This window comes from Helianthus annuus, chromosome 7 (assembly GCF_002127325.2).
Source record: "Helianthus annuus cultivar XRQ/B chromosome 7, HanXRQr2.0-SUNRISE, whole genome shotgun sequence".
NCBI classification, from domain to species: Eukaryota; Viridiplantae; Streptophyta; class Magnoliopsida; order Asterales; family Asteraceae; genus Helianthus; species Helianthus annuus.
Genome location: NC_035439.2, coordinates 111,357,140 through 111,380,692, shown reverse-complemented (window position 1 = coordinate 111,380,692; position 23,553 = coordinate 111,357,140).

The window sequence follows — 23,553 nt, the reverse complement described above, 5'->3', positions numbered from 1 at the left end:
TATCTAGTGTTTCTTCACATCTCCACCAGTGGTGAGTAACATATTCTCATCCTGGATTTCCTTATGTCCTTGATTCACATATATGTGATTCTCCATAAGTTTTTGAGGTAAACAAATTACCTTTTACCAGATTTCCTTGATCAGTTTCCTGATCTCCATCTGTTGGGATCTCATCCTCTTCCTCATTTTCTGATTCAGAGTTGAGATGAAAGGAACTAGTAACCTCTTCATCAACATCAATCTTCTTATGTTCTAACTTGTAAGATACATGAATTGAACTTTCTGATTTTGTTTGTTTTGAGTGAGTATCAACTAACACAGTTTTTGAAAGAGATGTACCAGCCATTTGAGATTCTTCATGATGTATGATTTCAGTGGCTTCAGTTCCAGCACCATCAAAGTGAGTTTCTTCATAATGTTGGCTTTCAGCATCTTCATGAATTCCTCCAGCAATATGTGACTCTGCATAGTGTTCATGCACTTCCTCTTGAATATCAAAATCATGATGAATTCCTTCTTCATGAATCTGTTGACTATCAGCATGTTCTGTCTTGTTTTCTGGTGAGTTTGTTATCATCAGAATTCCTTCTCCTCTTGCAGCCTCTGTTTCTGATGTCCAGGACTTCTGAACTTCTTCTTCTTCTGGTGTTGAAGAACAGTTAAAAAACTTCTTTGCTGGCTCTTTCTATTGGAGAATCTGATTTGGTCAGAAGTTCTTCATACTGTATTCTGTACTGTGAATCTGGTGCAATGAGACATAGCATGCTTTCTGGTAACTCAGGGATATCTTTGTCAGATTCCCATCCATGATTAGAACTCTATGCCTTCATGGTATTTGAACTCCACATATCTTCCAAAATTGGAATTTCTATTTCTCTTGTAGCAAATGTTTTAGAAATGAAAATAGAGATTAACCTTGGATATGGCAGATGTGAGGTTATTCTTCCATTTCTGGTGATGATTGATCTTTTGATCAGGTTGAAAATTTCTGTCCCATAATCAATTTTGAACCCAGTTATGAGTCCATACATGATTGTTAGAATAGCTTGACTGATTTGATCAGTTCCTCCTATCTTTGAGGTGAGACATTTGTTTAGCACTTCCATCATCACTTGCCAGATGGCTGGCATTTCATTTCTTCTAATTGCTCCAATTTTGTTGATATTCTTGTTCTTGTGACCAAGCCCAATGATAAAGCTTATTAATTCTTCTCTGCTTGGTGCTTCAATGTAATTATCAAGAATAGGTAGTTCAAGCCATTCTCTTACCCTTGCAGGGGTTAATGTTACAAAAACACTTCCCCAAACATGAGCAGAGACCTGATTTTCTTCAACTTCATTAAAAGTGTGAACAAATTGCTGTAGTAGCTTTTCTGGTACTTCTGTCTCTTTTGTTAGTGCTCCCAAGATTGGACAATTCATGAGATATTCTATCAGAAGTTGACATCTTACATCATACTCCGAATGCTCTGTATTTATCAGCAGATTGTTTTCTTTCATTGGTACATATTCTTTATCTTCAACGAAAGGTACTTCGTGTTGAATAATTGGAATGTTGAGGTTTACTTCTGCCATTGTTGAATTTTGTGAATTAGGGTTTGAAATTTAGGGATTTTTGGATTTTGAGTGAGGAACAGGGGTTTGTGAAGAAGGTGTGTGTTTTTCGAATTTCTGCTAAGTGTGGGTTATATAGTGAGGGTTTTAGCAGAGAATTGTGGGTTTATGGAGTTGAGGGGATATGGAACGTGTCATGTAATGGCGGTTAAAGGATCATTAATTGTCTTTATTACCGTTAGATCGTGTGACGTGAGTTTTGGTTCAGAATATAACCGTTGGATCGTGGGTATCAAAACATTAATGATGATTAATCGTGTAATCGTGGTTGTGCCCTTTCAACTTGTTCTTTCAATTTGTAGATTCTTCAATCATTCCTTTCACTAAAGTGTTAAACTGAATTTTGATTGGAGAAAGCTATCAGTTATATGACACCTTTTCATATTTGTGGACCCCATTTAGTAAGAGGTCCAATCAGCTTTCTTCATCTGCATCCTCCTTTTCTTGTAAGTCAAAGTCCCATTCTGATGATGTCATCAGAATTTCAACATAAATTCTGTTAAAAATATGTATTTCCTTTTGTTCTGACTTCTGTTGACTTTGTATATGTGGTCAACAGAAGTCAACAATTCTCAACAGAATTTATTGGTTGTGTTTTCCCCTAAACTTGTGACCCTTTTCAACAGATTTTTGAAGTTACACTTTTGATTGATATAGAGGTATACTGGCATTTTTCTTTTAGATGAGAAGGAATGAGATAAGATCAGAAGACTTGCATGTGATCCTCTGATGGCATCCAAGTCTCTTTGGCTATTTCTAATGTTTTCTATAACTTTATATTATGTTGAAGTTTTAATCAGAAAACCAGTTTGGATTACCAGATTTTATCTTCTGTCATCAGAAACTCAGAATTTTGTGTCAAATATTTTTGTTTTTCTGATGATCATGTTTCTCAATTTTCCTTACCCATTACCCAATCCATAAGTCAGTTAATCAAAGAGAAAAAAAACATATCATATAAACATATTAACATGCAAACTATCTACACAAACAAGATTCAAACAGGGAAAGTCCAAATCAATATATATCCCTTCTCCATGCTCTATCTCAAGAAGTACCCAAAGTTCAGTCACTAATCCAGAATTTTGATTAGTGGGTCTGAGTAGACTGATATTCATGTTTTCTTGAAGACTCATCTCAGCTCTGAGATAACCTGCAGGAACTCCTCCAAAGCCTAGCTGGCTTGTGATTATCTTCATTAGAAAACGAGGATACATCAAAAATGGCTTGCCTGACCACATATTACTTGCAAAATCTCTCATTAAATAATAAGAGAAGTTGTAACGAATGTTAAAGATGAGGGCTCGAACAATCTCCAACAATCTATGGGATGCTTCATGATGATTGATGGCCTTCTTTGAGAAGCATGCACCCATTTGTGTGATCAGAAATTGCCATGGCTTTATGAAGCCATTTTTGTTGACTGCTCGGGGTTCGTTTATGGGATTGTACCCCATTTGCTTCAAGGTTTCTTCAATCTCAGTCTTTGAGAACATCAGAACATTATAATCATCATTGAGTTGTAGAGCCGTTCTGATGGTTTCTTCAGTTATTCGAACTCTTTGGTTGAGCACAACACTTTCAATAAATATATGTCCCCTATCCTCACAGTCTGACAAAGTTGCATTTTGCTAGAATGTTTGAAGAATTTCCGGGAAGACTATTATATTGGCAGTGAGGGCATACTTCAAGTTACTCACCATGAGCATATTTACCGCTGTTTGACATCCTTCCCGGAGAGGACCCTCAAAGCTGGTTCTAAGTTTGAGGTTGTGGTATGGATGTTGAGGAAGTGGGAAACGATCAGCTCTTATGGTAAGCGTTTTTGTGAGTGAGTGAAGATGTGAGTGTGTGTAGAAGAGGATGAAGAAGTTTTCTGGTGTTTCCTTATGTGATGGTGACAAACTTTGCTTAATGTGGTGAACATATATAGTAAACTTAAAGTTTGCCATTAATGGTATCTACCTACTAATAGATTTTGTTCACCACAATCTTCGTTATTAAATTTCTATCAGGTTGCATAAAGAATAACTCAGATAAAACTCTCTGCATTAAATGATTTAGGCGACCATTTTCAGATTATCTATCATGATTACCTACCATTGTCACTTCAGTGTATTTAATGAATGAGAGAAAAAGCTTTGCACCCACTAACGAGTTCCCAGAAAAACTTCTGTCATATGACGTTTTCAACACAAGAGAAAAAAAAATAAAATAAACAAATAGAAAACTAAAACACACATAATACAGATTATGAATTTGCCGATGTGAGATATAGACAAATGCATGAACTTGTTCTAATAATCATTCAATAATTCTGATTTTTCAAAATGTTTTTCTGATGAGGTACCAAGATTTCTGATGATTTATTAGATATTCTGATGATGTATCAAATTTTCTGATGACACATCAGATTTTCTGACAATTTATCATATTTTCTGGTACTTTATCAGATATACACTCTTTTTCTTTTGATTATCATAGAGATAAGTTGTCAAGCATTTTTCTGGTAATAAGAATGTTTGAAAGACCTTTATCACAGAATTGACCAAGATTTAGCAAATTATACTTTAAGCCTTCAATATAGGCTACTTTTTCTATGGTCAGACATCCATACCTGATACATCCGTATCCCATGATCCTTTCTTTCACTCCATTTCCAAAATTTACCAATTTACCCAGCTTTGGAACAAAGTTGCTGAGTAAGCTCCTATCCCCAGTCATGTGCTTGGAGCTTCCTGAATTGCAGTACCAGATCTGCTGCACATGATGGTCCTGAAATGGAATGGTTAGAGGGTTTTTGGTACCCAGGCATGCTTGGGTACTCTTTCTGATGAAATTTTAAACACATTATTTTTTCTTGTTGACTTTTCATCAGAAATTCTGTTATATGCTTTTTTTCATTTGGAGATGGTGTTGAACAAGCTTCAGTATGTCAACACACATACAAGATTTATCAGAATTTTTTGATATTCCTTCTTGTGATGGAATGATGGGATAATCTTGAAAAAATGAGTGAACTGCTTCTGTAGTTTTTACAGACTCTTGTTTGCATTCACTTCTTTTTGGTTCAAAGTTGGGTTTATCAAAAGAGTATTCAGAATACGTTAACTTGCAAGTTTCAGAATCAGATTCTGATGAAAATTTATCAGAAATCTGTTGAGTTGCTTTTACAAAAACAGTGGGTTTATATTCTTTTGTTTTTACATATCCTAAACCCTCTCCTTTGTTCTTTGGTGTGGACTCAATGAAGTTTATAAACTCTTTGGCTTGTTGAAAACCTTTTACCTTAATTTCTTTATCATTGGTTTTCTTGTAAAGATCTTTTCTTTCATTTTCATAGAACTCAATTTTAGCTCTTTGATCTAAACTTTCTTCTATCAATATTTGGTTTTCAAGAATAATTTTGTTCATGGTCCTTTGCAACTCATCAGATTTTTCAATATCTGATTGATGTTTAACTTGCAGATTTAGAAAATTTGACATGAGCTCATTTAGCTTGTGTTCAAGATCAAGATTGTCTAAATTTACCTGTTGTACTGAAGTTTCTGGTATGTCATCAGAAAGTGCCATGAGATAGAAGTTGGCCATTTCTTCTTCTTCATCAGAAGAGTCATCAGATAGCCATGTATCTGTCCCAACAATTAAGCTAACTTGCTGCTGCTTCTTAGCTTCTTCAAGCTTCTTCTCATAGTAGGCAACATCTTTCAGCTTCTTGGTCTTGCATTCTGATGCATAATGACCTCTTTGCTTGCACTTGTAGCACACAACCTCAGCTTTCCCTTTATCCTTAGATCTAATTTCTTCCTTAGATCTTCCATCCATCCTCCTTCTGACACTCCTCTGGTATCTCTGGCCTCCTCCCCTCAACCTCCGCTCAAATGTTTTGGTGAGCAGTGCAATTGCTTCAGCAAAAGCTGAAAAATCTGATGAAGTATCAGAAATTTCAAAACTTTGGCTGTTTGAAGGTTGTGGATCATTGGAAGGTGTTGGTCTTTGTGAGTTTGAGATAAGAGCTAAAGATCCCCCTCTTTGAATGGTATCTTCAAATATTTCTTCCTCTCTGGGGATCAAGATGCTGTATAAGTCATGAAGACTCATGTTTCCTAGTTCTAAGGTTGAGGACAAAGTCATGGTCAGACTTCTCCACTCTCTAGGTAAAGCATCAAGAAATTTTATGTTTCTTTCATCATTTGACTTTGTTATGCCAAATTTCTTTAGCTCGTTTAAAAGTTTTGTAAACCTTTGATATGTATCATTTAATCTTTCCTTGGGTAAACTTTTAAACCTATCATATGAGGAAACATTGTTTGTTCTCTTGTTTCTTCTCATCCTCTCTCCTCCTTCACAAAGATTTTCCAGCTGATCCCATATTTCCTTAGCTGATGCACATGCATCAACTTGTGAAAATATGTCATTGGGGATGGCCATTATTAAGAGTGACTTTGCCCTTTCATCCCCAACCACCAGTTCCTTGTGCTCCAGTTTATTTCACTTTTGGGAGCACGGGAGGCAGGGATTCCTGGTGTTTGGTCAGTTGCTGGAACTGCTGGTATATCAGTCATTGGTATATGTGGACCCCTTTCAATGGATTGAAACAGAGCTCGGTTATGACCATTTAGGAAATTGACCATCCTGATTTTCCATTGGGGGTATTCCTCTCTGACCAGAGTCGGAGGTTTAGACATAGAACCAATATTAAAAGCATTATTCCAGGATTGAAAGCTGGCCATATTTAGAGAAAAGAAGATGAGCGATTGATCGTTTGAAAATAGTTTATTCAATCTGCTCTGATACCAATTGTTGGACCCAGTATGGCCTAAACAACTTCTTTTCACGTAATATGGCAAGTGATTTCAGTAGATGTGAAAAAGATGTGCGGAAATGGAAATCAGACTTTCAGAAACAAGACATACAGAATTATCAAGTTTATATCACTTTGAAACAAAATAGTTTACAAGGTGATTGTAAGATTATTATCTAATACAAATGAATCTTGAATTCTATGGGTGAGAAGGGCAATGGAGTTTGTGTGTTGTATATGAATACTAAGCTTCAAACTCAATTGTCTTCTGCTGGTTGGGCCTTCTATTTATAGGAGGCTGGGTACATGAATAAACAATAGTTTATTCATGCAATAAGTCCTGCAAAAAGTAGCAATTTGACATATTCATTGAATCCAACGTTTAAGTTGTTTTTGTAATTATGATATCCAATAATGTCAAGTTGCTTCGGTCATGGTGGCAGGATAGAGCTTGGTTTTAGACAAGTGGGGTATTCATCAGAATTTCTGATAAGCCACTTCATCAGAAATTCTGGTGAACAAATCATCAGAAAATCTGATGATCAGAATCGTCAGAAACTGATGATATTTCATCAGAAATATCATCAAATCCATCAGAAATGACCTTCTCTGATAATCCAAATCAGCTCTTGATCAACTTGTGATTCTTTGAAGTAGATGTTGAGCATTTCAGTTGTCCTATATTCTTTGAAGTAGATGCTGCGCATTTCAGTTGTCATGTCTGATCTTCTTCTTCTTGCTGTGATCTTCAGGACTGTTATCTCTTCATAGATCCAGTTGATTGTGATTTTCTTCAATACTTACAAATAAAGTTTCCTAACATCGTATAAGTTTTTTTTTGTTGAACGGCAAGGCTTTCATTAAACTCTGACAAATAAAACCCGATCCAACCCAGCAAGTAACTGAGCACAAACCTAGCAGCATACAAAACAAAAGGAAACAACAAAAATTACAACATTGTATCATCTAAGCCCACGTTAAATGTGTCCCATAATCTCCAATTCCCGAGCATAGTATTTGATCGATTCGCCAAACACATGGTCATTTCTTTTATCCATCACTTTTCTTTGCGAATAAACCTTGTCGTTATGATTGAGCCATCTTTTCCACATCATAGCATAAAGAATAGCCTGAATCAACTGTCCATTATTTTTATTCTTCGTGCACTCATTCCCATGGTGAGCCACATTTTAGTATATAAGTATTTACGACTTGTATATTCTTTTTTCACATGAACTATATACACGAGTTGTATATCTTTTCTTTACATGAAATATACGACTTGCATACAAATATACGAGTTTGCAGAGTCGTATATAACACCCCACTTAATAAAGCATTTACGACTTGTGTGTGTATATATATATATATATATATATATATATATATCTTATATATATATAATAAATGAAAACAGGGTAAATTACACTTTTCGTCCTTTATGTTTGTAATGGATTACAATGGATAGCCTTTAACTTCAATAATTATAGTCACAGTCCTTTATTTGCAAAACCTGTTACACTCTACGTCCTTTAGTACTAACCAGGTTAAAAATTTAAGTTAAGTTTATTCACTTAAGGGTATTTTGGTCGATTCATGTTTTTATTTAAATTTTTAATAAAAAACCAAAAAATTGCATATACATTCCATCTTCCCCAATTTCCTAACCCTAAAACCCTAACCACCACATCTTGCCAACACCACCTCATCCTGTCGCCGCCACCACCACCACCACATATTGACGCAACCTCTCCGGCCACCGTTCACGAGTCGGGCCACCACCATGTCATACGAGACAGATTGTGTATATTTTAAAAGAGTATTAAAGTAATTCAAAATTTAAATGAAGAAGATAAGATGTTGTACCTTAAATGGCAGTGAGAGCTACTGTGTAGAGACTTCTAGGAATTTGTTAAACCGCTGTATTTTTCTCTGGGCATTGCTAAACGATGATGATGATATGCATCCGGTGATTTTTCGTCTTTTTCTTTTCCCAAGAATAAAGAAGTCTACTGTATCGAGTACGTAGAAGATCTGCCAGCACTTAACTGATTAAAATTCAAAAAGCAAATAAAAACTCATTAATGGATACAACATGCTACCAGGATGGTTTCTGTTGCAGACAATTATATAATCAAAATAATTAACGAAATAATCATTTTACATAACATGCAAATTGTTACGGTTAAAATAGTATCAAGTGATTAGATTCAATTCGTAAGGCAAACAAAGCTAATCCATATTACTATGCAGAATCCACTCTAGATTTCTTATCACTTATTGTGTTATTTCATAGCTTTTTGCCGGAGCGGTGGTGGTGGTGGTCCGATTGGTGAACGGTGGACGGAATGGTTGCGTCAGTATGTGGTGGTGGCGGCGGCAGGATGAGGTGGTGGTGGCAAGATGTGGTGGTTAGGGTTTTAGGGTTAGGAAATTGGGGAAGATGGAGTAGATATGCTATTTTTGGTTTTATTTATTAAACATTTAAATAAAATCATGAATAGACCAAAATACCCTTAAGTGAATAAACTTAACTGAAATTTTTAACCTGGTTAGTACTAAAGGATGTAGGGTGTAACAAGTTTTGCAAATAAAGGACTGTGACTGTAATTATTGAAGTTAAAGGCTATCCGTTGTAATCCGGTTCAAACATAAAGGACGAAAAGTTTAATTTACCCATGAAAATATTTGGGCTGATGTGGCGTAATATTAGAGCTTCTCAATTCTAGTTTTGGCTCCAAAATTCCGTGTCCAATTTTTTTATTCGGGCAAAAGCGGGATCCGTATTATGTTATGTTATGACTCGGTATTTAAATCTCCTGAAAACCTAATCTGCATCTCTTTCATCGCTCCGCTTCTTTTTGACCTAATTCCTTCGGCCAGTTTTTCTCAACTCTCCCTTGAAATCGATCTACATCAATTAAATTAAATCTTATTGAACCTTTCTCTCAATTCGAACATGTTTAAGGTCTATAGATCTACATATAACTTAAAGTTCTTCAGTCAGACTGGTGGTGATGATTTGGTGCTTTTGACGCTAGAAACCATGGTAGAATACAATGGTGGCTGATGGTTTCACCGTCAAGTATCTAGGGTTCAGATCCTCAACTATCTAGGGTTCCGGCGAACTGTAAGTTTTTTGTGCTTTGTGTGTTATAATCGGATGTTGTTAATTAGTTCATTATTGTGTTTGTTATTGATTGATTTTGGATGCCTAACATATGGGTTAATCTTGTGTTGTATGTATATATGTACGTATGTTTGATTAGATTTATACATACACATATGTGTGTATGTTATTGAAATAGATTTGGATATTGTGGCGATTGAATATAAAAAAGGTTAAATTGCACTTCATATTGTTGTAAAATGGCTAGTTATTGCTGTTATGGACGATTTATTAGTTGCGGATCACTCCAGAGTGGTGTTATTTGCAGGACAAGCTTTAGGAATCCAGAATCTTATATACAGGTTATGTGCTTAGGATTCCATCTATTGAACACATATCATATCAAACTCTAAATATTTATTCAGATTTGAGGCAAGTTGCTGTAGTTTTGAAGTTTTAAAAAGGGTATAATCTACGCTGCAACTTATAATATGGCTACCTATTAACATAAAATTTGCTTGATAATATATAAAGCAGACACGTTTAGCATTATCTTGATATCCAGAATATGAAACCTACTGCTTATATTATAAATTAGGTAAGATAGTTCATTAGATTTTATGTTTAATTTGGATGAAATTTTGTTACCGCACACTCCGAATTCTGAATTTACTATCTGAATCATCTTCTTTTCTTTAGTTCAGCTCATGTTAGACTTATTGTTGTTTTGTAGGTAATCGCTTAAGGTTATTGTCACTCACAATAAGGTCAGTTTTCTTCTATATTTAAATTTAATTTCATCAATATATGCTTTCTCCCCGATCATTGTCTCTATGCATACCATTTTTTTAGATCCATATTTTTTGTCTTTCATATTTGTATGCTAATGTGCAGTTATGAGCTGGCTACATCTACATTTGAGTATCACGTTTTTTTAGCTTCTCTGTCTCCCATTAGCTTCGAGTAACTTTTATTTTGCTTTTATCTTGCATACAATTTTTTAGATCGATGACAGGTATGAATCTCATGTGTATAGTTTTTTGGTTTCAATTGTTATTGTAGGTGTATCGATATATAATTTTTTTGTTGATTTATATCTTGGGGCTTGCCTATTTTTCAGCTTTATTATGTTCACAAGCTACATCTTCTACTCGATTCTCATGACATGTTTTGACTTTCATTCTTAAAGTTTTGACTTTCTTATGTAACAGGTGTGTGCTGGGTGAGAGTATTTTTTATTGTTGATGTGATCAAAATACAACATATAAATTATATCAAATACGACGTAAAAGCAACCCTTTTTTAGTACTAATGTTGGAAAAAATCGTTTTATTTTCAGGGATAAAAGAGCTTAAAGTTGCAAAGGAGCAAAAAGACAGCAAAATCCAACATGAATGTAAAGAAGAAGGAATTGCCGAAGATCGCCAGGCCCCGACTCACATCTAAACCTCAAAAAAACAAGAACAGAACGCTGACACGGGGCCGTGTCCACCTGACACGGGCCGTGTCCGAAGATGGATACTGGGTAGAAGATAAAGACAAGTGCAAAAGACAAAAAAGGCAGCCAACACGGGGTCGTGCCAAGCCAACACGGGGCGTGGTCAACTCAAAGATTTGCAGAATCTGCGATAGTACAGCAAGTACTTTGGCCACGGGCCGTGTCGTTGACACATGGGGCCGTGTTAGTACAAATCTGACACTGCAGTTAATGAGGATGAGAGAGAGAGATGGGCACGGGGCCATGCCAGGTGGGCACGGGCCGTGCTGAACCTTCTGTTTACAGCTATAAATAGGAGTGCTTGGTTCCACTTCAACTCATCCCTTGGCAAACCACTTCTCTCTCACTTGCCACCACTCCACCACCACTACAACACCATCATCCACCACTATCATCCATTTTTCCATCTTTAGAGTGTGTGTAGTCTCGGGATCCAAGATTGATCGTAAGAATCTTTGTCAAACAAAGGCCATGCTTGGCTAAATTCTTACATCACTTGGTAAAGACTTTTCTTATATGATTTCCAATCTTTGGCTCCTTTTTAATCGGGTATGTATTAATGACGTTAATAAATAGTTTTTTTTATATTGAAGGCGAATTTACTCAATCATTCTTCATGTGTTCGTTGATTCAACATATTCATGTCTTTACGGTCTATATAAAGCATGTTAATTGCCTGGAAGGGGGTTAGAAGGGTGGTTTGGGTAATTCTATGTCTTGTTCAGTGTATAGATCCTGCGAGAACCTGGTTCAAGCCCAGTAACACCTCACGAGTCGGAGTGGGCATTACCCACCACCATGGTTGTAAAGGTTGCTAGGCGCTCCCTAGTCGGTCGACCGGGGAGTTGAGAGTACTCGGCCTAGGCGGAGAGTACACGGGGAGTACTCGGAGATGCCAAATTACAAAGAAATTAGTTTTCGGAAATTAAATGTATGTCAAATAACGTAAATTTACTAATATTTATAACAAAATACGTGAAATTGATATTCAATATTTAATATGATAGGCATTGAAATTATATTTTATTTTATTTTAAGTCAAATTCGGCTAGAGTTGACCTACTAGATCCGATTTTGGCCAGTGTTGACCGCATTTGATCGATTCCGAGTAATTAGTTGGAGTTGATGAAAGTCGCCTCGATAGCTGACGTGCTGTCGTATTACGCGCAAATTTAATCCACATTACAACTAATAGATAGTGTCAAATGGGTATCGAACACAGGGAGTTTGTGGAAAGTGTATTGATTCTATAGCTTTGTGAATTAACTACAATTAAATTAATTTGCAAAAATCAAAATTCAAGAGTTGATTGTTTGGTTTTAAGAACTAAATTACTAACTAATTGCAAATCAAAATTGGTTGTTTAACAGATTAGGAGAAAATGACCATCTTAGGGTTCCGGTTTCCGTTAACAATTGTGCCTAAATCCAACTAGGAAGAGTTACATAGACATAACTCATGCATAAACAATTGTTGTGATAAAAGGGAACTAAGTACTCAGATTAGATAAACGCGAGGTTGTTACCCGATGACCAATTAATCAATATCCAACCCTAGCCCTTCCCGTGATATCTCCATTGTCAACGACACCAAGAACGTACGGTTTAGACTAAGATTAAAACATCAATTAACAATTTACAATCAAACATTCATGCACCATAACAAACATAGCAAATAAACCAAGTTCATTATTCTAGAAATAAGATTTAGACTAAGATTAAAACATCCCCACACTTAACTGTTGCTTGTCCCAAGCAACTTATCAAAACCATTTCCAAAACAAGCGATCAACATAAACCAAGCATAAACATGTAGTCCTTTCACTAACCCTTTCTTAACACCCAAAATAACACTCCCCTCTCTATATCTCTCCTCTCGGCAACAAGTAAGCACTAGCAATTTAAGCTAGACACACAAAAGGCAAACAGGTGGTTCACAACTATAGGCTTGTACCTAAATCGGTCCTCCTCCTACAAGTGCCAAATATGAATGTAAATCAAAGGGGCTTCAAGGTTGTAACGTGGCTAGGTGCACGGTAGGAAATGGAATATATATGTAGTAGCGAAAACTTAACCCGGTCTTTTAGTACACAATAAAACAAACAAACAACTACCAACCTTAAACTTCAATGTACAAGACAACTAAACATCATTCTCTCTCTCTCTCTCTGTTTTTTTTTTTTTTTTGCTTTTTCCATTTTTCTTCTTTGTTTTTTTTCACACAAACAAAGCTATCAAAGCAAACCTTCAATATAACATCGAACGTATCTACACACTACTAAAATAACTACTAACACTATAAGACCAGGTTAAGTCGGGTAAATTTTTAGGAAACTAGCTAAGGGGTAACAAACGATAGGCTTTAGGTACAAAATGGGCAACTAAATGTCCAAACCCCCCGCCCCTCTCGCAACCATGCGCATATATATAATTAATGAGGTCCAACCCCCCAAATCCCACACTCGCACTCACCAAGACGAGGCTACCTAATTGCCCTTATCCTTTTTACATTCACATTCAACTAAGGACTCAAACCGTATTAAGGCACAAGTTCTAATGCACCCCCACCTGTTGCCACTCTCATCAAGACAAGTATTATTTATTTACATGTGTGGCTTCAACTCTAACCAAGAACAAAGGGTATTAAGGGTTGCCGGTGCATCATTTGGGTTTAATCCAAGGTGTTCAAATTCTCACATTGTTTCGCTTGATTTAAAAAATTTTCAAAAACCTCAAAATTTCCCCCCCATCCCCACACTTGGGATACATTGACCCCAATGTATGGTTTTAGGAGGATTTGATCGCTAAAACTCTTTAACACCAACTGAAAGCTCAAACACTCAAACCACAAATTTCTTTTTGGTATTTTTCATTTTATATTTTTTTATATTTTTCTTCTTTTAAACATTACACCACCAACTCGCCCAACCCGAAACATAACAACACAAACTAACACCACCCATCCACCAGACCATAAACATAACAAACCAACAAATATTCACAAATATACAAGAAGGAGCACAAACTGACTAATAGTAGCACGGTTGAGGAGGCCCGAAAATGGAAGACATCATCTCGTTCCATTCTCCGAAAGCAAATGCGTCGCTACTACTTCCACCTTGTTGCGAAGCTCCTTGTTGTTGACGCGGGTCTAGCCACTGTGAATGATGGAGCGGCGGGGTTGGATACGATACACTACCATCGTATGGTGGTAGAGACGCATAATCCACCGAAGGTGGATCCACAACCACGGGCCGCTCGGCATGCCAATCCGCATGCATCCTTCGCGCTTGATCATCTTCGTACCGGTTATTCATCTCTAGCTCATGGGAGTAAGCATGTGCACGGTTCCACGATTCTTGACGATTGAAATTATGCTTTAAGGCCCGCTCCATACTAGCACTCATCATCGTTTGTTGATCAAATAAAGTACGCTCCGAACCCGACCATGACTCAAAAACGGGTACCGGGGGACATTGGTTCTCAATAACCTCTTGCATAGTGCCATCGTAAGCCCAATTCGGCTCGTATGAGCGCTCCGTATAGTCAAAGAAACCGCCACCGTGCCCTCTACTTGGGCCCCCTTGGCCCACCTCCACATGCTCACCACGAGGCTCATCCGCATAGTCCTCATCACCACTCGGAGGTTCCGCATCACTCTCTGGTTCATCCTTTTCACCCGGTAGAAGAGCTCTTGCATCAACTTTCAATGCTCGCCATCTCTGACCCTCCGATTTGAGCTTATGATACCTTTCCGATTGAGTGTAGGTCCACCCAATACCCATCTTTTGAATCTCAAAAGGCGTGTGCCTTTTCATTGCTCCTCTATCCTCCGATGTGATTGCCTTAAACTGCTTCATCAATCCTGTGATAATTCGGCAATACGGGATAATGCTCCTCCCAACTTGTTTCGGCAAATCCAAAGATGGTTCATGATCAAATACCGAATCGGGAAGCGAGGAGACCCATTGAGCAATGAATAAAGGATGGGCACTTCCGGATACCTCACATGTTCCTTATCTCCTCTTCGTGGAATGACATTCAAAATGCAAATCGTCAGCATCAATTTTGCTTCAATCTTCAAGTTCTTCCGGTACAAGATGCCACTATAAGTACCGGGCAAGAACAAAGCCACTAACATATCATTCCACCTCGGATGTCTCTCCGGTTTAATCAACAGATCATCAAGACTAGGGATCATGTAATCACGAGGAGGTAGATTGTCGTATTTCCCCAATTTCCATAGTGTATCAAACGACATTTCCACCTTAATCCCATTAACTTCACCCGTCAACTTCATCTGCGATGGCCTATCATACTTGTTGCATTTTAGGGTTGCCATCCATTCTTGAATCTCATCCATAAACAGTTTCGTGTTGTCCTTATCATAACAACTGAGTGCCGCCTCCCATCCTTAGGAACGGAACTGGGCAAACACATTAAACGGCCCAAATTCAACCTCTCTTACTTCCCTCTCGCAGATAAATGCAGCAGCCTTGTTTTTTAACCGGTTCATACTGTCATGGAATAGTGTCGGCTGCCACTCATCCGGCTGCTCATCCAATGGACCCGATTCCCACCTTGGCTTGTCAGCCGGGTCCAACTCCATCATCTCTTCCTCCTCACTTTCACTCTCACTAACTCTACCCAAATATTGCCTCTTCTTTGGTTGTTGTTCCGGCTGTTTGCCTTGGCCTTTAGACGAAGAAGACGAACTAGCTCCCGCTCTTTCCTTTGTTCTTACCATTTTACTACACACATTGCAAAGCAAACAACACAACCAAACACAAAAAGTTAGACCCTTTTCTCCAAAACATCCCCACACTTGCTTGTTACTATAGTTGTAGATGTTAGTAAACAAAAATTTTATAATTATTTTCTTAAAAATTGGGCATGATGTCTCTACAATATAGAGATTCCCAAAAAGTTCACAACTTTGTCATCACTCGTACATCTACAACCATAACAATGTTCAAGTAACAATTTTCATGATAATATCTAAGAACAAGCAAGTGTGTATGAACAAGTACAAAAAAAAAAATAATCTTCCTTTTCACAATGCATCATCAAAAGTAACAATTAAACATCACATACCTTGTCTTGAAGATGCTAGAACACAAGTGAAACAAAAACTTCAAAAACCCCCAAAATTTTCGGCCCTAAGGTTTGTGATTCGGACCAGAAAACGTCGTTTTCTCACAAATCTCTTCTCAAAACCAGCAAGTACGTGAAAAATTAGTCAAGATAGACCTAGATTTCACTTGATTTGACCAAGAATTGAAAGAGTTATGAAGCTTAGAAGGTTGAAGAAGGTTGTAGGGTTATGGAGATTTTGTGGGACTAGAGAAAGTGATAGATGTGTTTGTGGTTAGGGGAGAAAGAAAGAAACGAGAGGTCAGGGTTAATTCACGTGATTTCTTTCTTTATTTTTTTATAACTGATGTACACGAACCGCCCCTCACATCGCCAGAGGCTACCGTAAATTATGGTAGCCACCGTAATTTACGATGGACCTCTGGCAAAAAATCCCACCGTAATACAGTAGCGAACTATCGTAAAGCCTCACATTTTTCAACTCCACCGTAACTTACGGCGTATACCGTAAATCACGGTGGCCTCTGGGCCTTTGCAATTCGCCAAAAACTTTGATTTTAAGTGTTTCTTTTTATATTTTTTCAGTTTTTTCAATTTTTTTGTGTTTTTAAAATTTTTCAAAAACATATAAAAATTACCCTACCCCCTCGAAAGTCCCGTGTTGCCCTCAACAAAATGTTAGAACTATTCGTGACCTGAATGTCCCCACACTTGTTTCAAACACGGACTTCAAACGAATACGGTAATTTGCAAACTAAACGAAACAAACAAAATAAAATGCTAACTATGTACACTACCAAACCTGGGCCTCTCATGGTTGATCATCGTCTACCGGGCGTAGAATGTAGCCCGCATTGTCAAGCTCCAAGTTGTTGATGTCGTTCCCTTCCAAGTATGGCTTCAACCGATGGCCATTCACCGTTTGTTGTTTGTTGGTTTGCTCATCTTGGATATCTATATCACCAAACCTCCCGACCCGCCGAACGACATACGGGCCCATCCATTTGCTTTTTAGCTTGCCCGCAAACATCTTGAGCCTTGAGTTGTACAACCACACCTTTTGACCCACTTCAAAGGTTTTCTTCCTCAATTTTGCATCATGTACCTTTTTTAGCTTGTCTTTGTAAGCCGATGCACACTCATATGCCTCGTCTCTAATTTCTTCGATTTCACTCAATTGCAACTTCCTCATCTTTCCCGTTTCATCATAATCTGCATTAACGTCTTGATTGCCCAATGTGCCCGATGAGCTAACTAACTCCATTGGCAAATGACAACCCTTTCCATACACCATCCGGTAAGGTGTTGTGCCGATTGGAGTTTTGTAGGCCGTTCGGTATGCCCACAATGCATCATCCAACTTGCTCGACGAATCCTTCCTATCCGTTCTAACCGTCTTCATGAGGATTTCTTTAATTTGACGGTTGGACACTTCGACTTGTCCACTAGTTTGCGGATGGTAAGGTGTGGCAATCCGGTGATTCACGCTACATCGCTTCAACAATTTCCCAAAATTAAAGTTCTTGAAATGCGAACCGCCATCGCTAATAATAACTCTCGGAATACCAAAACGGGAGAAGATGTTTGATTGAACAAATTTACAAACAACCTAGTGGTCATTTGTTCTTGTTACAATGGCTTCAATCCACTTAGAGACATAATCCACCGCCACCAAAATGTATAAAAACCCGTTTGAATTTGGGAAGGGACCCATAAAGTCAATGCCCAATACATCAAATATTTCCACAACCAAAATTGGTTGTAATGGCATCTCGTCCCTCTTTGAAATGCTTCCCATTTTTGGCAATTTACACAATTTCTTGCGAACTCACATGCATCTTTGAAAATTATGGGCCAATAAAACCCACATGAGAGAACCCGATAACCCGTTTTATGCCCGCTAAAGTGACCTCCACATGCGGATGAATGGGCATGAGTCAAGATTTCCAACACCTCCGTTTCGGGCACACACCTCCTAGTGACTTGATCCAGCCCGATCTTGAAAAGATCCGGTTCATCCCAAATGTATTGCTTCACTTGGACTATAAATTGTTGTCTTCGCTTCTTGGTCCAATGATTTGGGTTGGCACCCGTGGCTAAATAGTTTACGTAATGAGCATACCACGGTGCAACAAAAGTGGATACGGCTAGGAGTTGCTCATCGGGAAACCTATCATTTATCTCGCTCATATCGTTAATTCCTTCCACCGAGATCCGAGACAAGTGATCCGCCACTACGTTTTCACTCCCCTTTTTGTCTCGGATCTCTAAGTCAAACTCTTGTAACAACAACACCCACCGGATTAAACGGGGCTTCGCGTCTTTTTTCTCCATCAAATACCGGACCACACTATGATCCGAGTAGACAATCACTTTGCTCCCCCAAATATACGAACGAAATTTATCCAAAGCATACACCACCGCTAGTAATTCCTTTTCGGTTGTGGTGTAATTCAGTTGCGCTTCAGATAAAGTCTTGCTTGCATAATAAATTACCACCGGCTTTTTGTCAACTCGTTGACCCAAAACTGCACCAATTGTAGTGTCGCTTGCGTCACACATGATTTCGAATGGCTTTGACCAATCCGGCGGTTGCAAGATGGGAGCCTTGACCAAATGTTCCTTCAAAACAGTAAATGCTTGCAAACATTCGTCAGTAAAGTCAAATGGAACATCTTTTAACAACAAATTACATAAAGGTTTCGTGATAACACTAAAACCTTTAATGAAACGTCTATAAAAACCCATGTGTCCCAAGAATGACCTTACACCCTTAACATTTTTCGGTGGTGGCAAAGATGATATTACCCTTATTTTTGCCTTATCCACCTCCATACCCCTTTCCGATATTACGTGACCTAGCACAATGCCCTCTTGCACCATGAAATGACTTTTCTCCCAACTAAGCACTAAATTTTTCTCAACACATCTTTTTAAAACTTTTTGTAATTCATTGAGACACGATTCAAAACTAGTGCTGAAAATTGAAAAGTCGTCCATAAACACTTCAAGCGACTCTCCAACCATGTCTGAGAAGATACACATCATACATCGTTGGAAAGTTGCCGGTGCATTGCACAAGCCAAATGGCATTCGCCGAAAGGCAAAGGTACCATATGGACAAGTGAAGGTGGTCTTGTGTTGGTCATCCGGGTGTATTGCTATTTGATTGTAACCCGAATACCCGTCCAAAAAGCAGTAGTATTTTTGACCCGACAATTTTTCAATGATTTGGTCAATAAAAGGTAGTGGGAAATGGTCCTTAGAAGTGGCGGTATTCAATTTGCGATAGTCAATACATACACGCCACCCGGTGACCGGTCGGGTGGCAATTTGTTCACCATTTTCATCCTTGACTACTTGAATACCGGCCTTCTTAGACACAACTTGGGTAGGACTTACCCAAGCACTATCCGAGATCGGATAGATAATTCCCGCATCTAACCATTTAATTACCTTTTTCTTTACTACCTCCCTTAGGTTCGGATTCAACCGTCGTTGAGCTTCTCTTGTCGGTTTTGCATCTTCGGTGGTAATAATCTCGTGCATGACGATTGATGGACTAATTCCTTTGAGATCGGCAATCGTCCATCCAATAGCTCCTTTGTTCTCTTTCAAGATTTCCAACAAGGCTTGTTCTTGCGCCATCTCTAAATTAGAGGCAATAATGACCGGTAGAGTGCCATTATCCCCTAGAAAAGCATACTTCAAATGGCTTGGCAAGTCTTTGAACTCCCACTTTGGTGGTTCTTCTAGTGATGGCCTAGTACCCGAGCTTATTTCCACCGGCAAGCTTTCAAATTGATGAGTCCATGGCGGTCGACCTTCCTTCAAAGCCATAGCATCATGTTTTTCCTCTTCAACCCGTAGTGCATAAGCATGTACCTGTTCAGAAAAATCACACAAACAAACATCTATGCCATCCTCCTCATACTCATGCGGGTTGCATCCGTCGACTAAATCTGCCATATAACACTCATCAACACCAACAACATTAGAATTGTTAGTAAAAACATTCAAACGCATTTTCCGGTTTCCAAAAGTCATATCGACTGTACCAAACCTACAATCGATCACAGCATGCGCGGTGCTCAAAAATGGCCGACCCAAAATGACATTTTTTTTGTTGTTTTGGGTCCGCAGATGAGTAGTCCAAGATTAAAAAGTCAACCGGGTAATAAAACTCATCAATTTTTACAATCATATTTTGAACCATCCCCCGGGGTAGCTTATGAGACAAATCGGCCAAAACAACCGTTGTCTCTACTCTTGCTAACGGACCAAAATCATATTGGTCATATAAGCCTCTCGGTAAAATGCTCACCCCGGCTCCAAGATCTAGTAACGCCTTTGCCATTTGAAAATTACCAACTTGTATATTTATTAATAGCGTACCCGGATCTTTGAGCTTAGGAGGAAGCTCCCCATTCAAAACCGCACTTACTTGCCCGGTCAAGTCTACCCGCTTAGGCATTTTCTTCTTTTGTTGCCTTTTTTGTGTGCATAACTCTTTTAAAAATTTAGCGTATGCGGGTACTTGTTTTATTGCATCAAGGAGTGGAAGGTTAATTTTAACTTGTTTAAACATCTCCCATAATTCTTCTTTTTGTGGACCTCTTGATGCAATAAAATTTTTCTTACCCGGGTCAAGTAAAGCCGACGGAAATGGGAGTTGACTCGGTTCACCTTTATCTTTGTCACTTTTTTCATTTTCACCCAACCCCGGTTTTTTAACACTTGATTCTTTAGGTTTAACTGGTGAAACTTCGTCATCACTTTCATTACCCGTGACATCCTCAACTACCCCCTCAACCAAACCCGGTGACAAATTGGCTTTAAATTCTTTGCCACTTCTCAACACACTAACATGACTAATATTAACATTGTTACCTCATGACGAACCATGTGAAGGATTTACCTTAGTGTCACTAGGAAGTTGACCTTTGTTTTTCTTCAACTCCGCCACATCGGTTGCCAATTGACCCATTTGGGTTGTTAGTGATTAAATGCTCTTGTCACGAACCTCATCCTTTTGCATCCGGACTTCGTCAAGTTGATTCAGTTTTTGCATATCTTGTTGCATAGCCCGAAGCATATCCATGACTTCATTCCCGCTTGATGAATTTTGACCCGAACCACTTTGACCCGTTTGTTGAAATTGCCCTTGATAACCATAGTTGTTTCCACCTCTATAGTTTCCTTGATTGTATTGTTGGCGAGGTGCAAAATTACCTTGAGCTCCTTGAAAGTTTGGGTTAGCTTGGTTCGCCGCGTTTCCATAACGGAAATTAGGATGATTTCGTAACCCGGGGTGGTATGTGTTAGAGTTCATATTGAAATTTCGACCACCCCCTTGAATTGCATTCACTTATTCGACTTGCTCATCAACCACCCCCACTACACAAACTTCCGTCGTGTGGCCTATTTCATTGCAATTAGTGCACACGTTGTACACTTGATTCGTGGTTTGCACGTTGCCACTCTCTACTCCATGTACTTGCGGCCTTTGTATCACATGCCTTGCCCGTCTTGAAGATTGGGCCTTCCTCTTGGAATTCACCGCCATTTACTCTAAAAATGCCCAATCGACATGTTCATAATTCGTACCGAATGTACCATTAGTAATCGACATCAAATCACGTGCATCCTCCGAACTCAACCCCTCGTGAAACGCGTTCAACAACTCCCAAAGTTGGATCCCGTGATGAGGGCAATTCGTTAGCATCATATTGAACCTTTCAAATGCTTCATGAAACATCTCCCCCGATTGTTGTTGGAAGCTTCTCAAACCTCTCCTTACATCATTAGTCTTTTGACAGGTGTAATATTCATCCAAGAAAATCTGTTGCATATCGGCCCATGTAAAGATTGATTCGGAGGGTAAAGTATGAAACCATCTCTTTGCTTTGTCTTCCAAAGAGAATTGGAAGAGAACTAACTTGACATCATCCGAAGAGAAACCTTGACCTCCAATGGTGTTGCCGATGGAGTCGTATTTCTCCAAATGAAAATAGGGTTCTTCCGTTGCTAACCCCTTGAATTTTGTAGACTTTGGAGGGCGGTTGTTCTAACTTCAAAAGTTCTTCCATCCGCATGATGAGGAATCACTACCAGCGAAGGATTGTTAGTGATAATAGGCCGGAAGTGAGCTTCAATTCCCCGTACTACTTCCCGATGATGTCTTTGAGGGGCACCCAATGGTGCTCTTGGTTGACCCATTTGCCCTTGCATAGGCCCTTAAGGTGCAAACGGTGGTTGATATTGGTATTGATGCATTGGCGGTTGTTGTTGAATCGGTCTTTGAAATTGTGGTTGTGTATTTTGTGGACGCACTTGATGTAGCGGTGTAGGGCGTTGCAATTGTGGCCCTTGCGGTCTAATATGTTGCACCCCAACCGGTAATCTACTCGTGTCTTGAAATTGTTGGATCGGTTGACTTTGTTGACCCGCTCCTCCTTGTGGTCCCAAATATCCTCCATCACCCCATAATAAAAGCCTTCCTCTTCGTACCCTCTAAAATCTTCTTCATAACCATCATCATAGCCATCCCCTTGAATACCCGAAGATTGCCCAAAGGGAAGAGTTGAGTATTGAAAACCCGATTGGTTCGATGGTCTAAATGTAGAAGTAGCATGGAGAATGGTTGAATTGAGTGTTATTGTGTAAGTAGAGGCTGATTGACCTGTAGTTGGGGGGAAGAATTGGGAAAATGGTGGAATTGTGGTAGAGGGGTTAAAGGTAATAGTGGGTTCAACTTGAGTAGTGATCGGTTGCGTGGTATTGGTTGGTGTAACCTCATGTGGTGGAGTAGGTTCAGTGGTGGTAATAGGCATGGTGGTGTTTGGTGATGGTTGTGTGGCAATAGGTATGAATGATGAGGTCGTTTGGCCCATTGTGGGTGGTACTTGAGATTCTTGCATGATGTTTCTTGGTGTGATGGGTGAAGTGGGTGAACCAATAATTTTGTTTTCTCTTAACAAGACTCGGTTTTGCCTCAACGTTCTTTCAATTTCCGGATCAAATGATAGTGGTGACGACTTGTGAGAGCCTCTAGTATGCATACACCTGTAGTACCTGCACACTAAACACAATCAACGTAAATCCGAAAATAACAAAGCAAAACTATAAAACTAACACACGTTGCGCACTACTCCCCGGCAACGGCGCCAAAATTTGACGTGCTGTCGTAGTACACGCAAATTTAATCCAAATTACAACTAATAGATAGTGGCAAATGGGTATCGAACACAGGGAGTTTGTGGAAAGTGTATTGATTCTATAGCTTTGTGAATTAACTACAATTAAACTAATTCACAAAAAATAAAATTCAAGAGTTGATTGTTTGGTTTTAAGAACTAAATTACTAACTAATTGCAAATCAAAATTGGTTGTTTAACAGATTAGGAGAAAATGACCATCTTAGGGTTCCGGTTTCC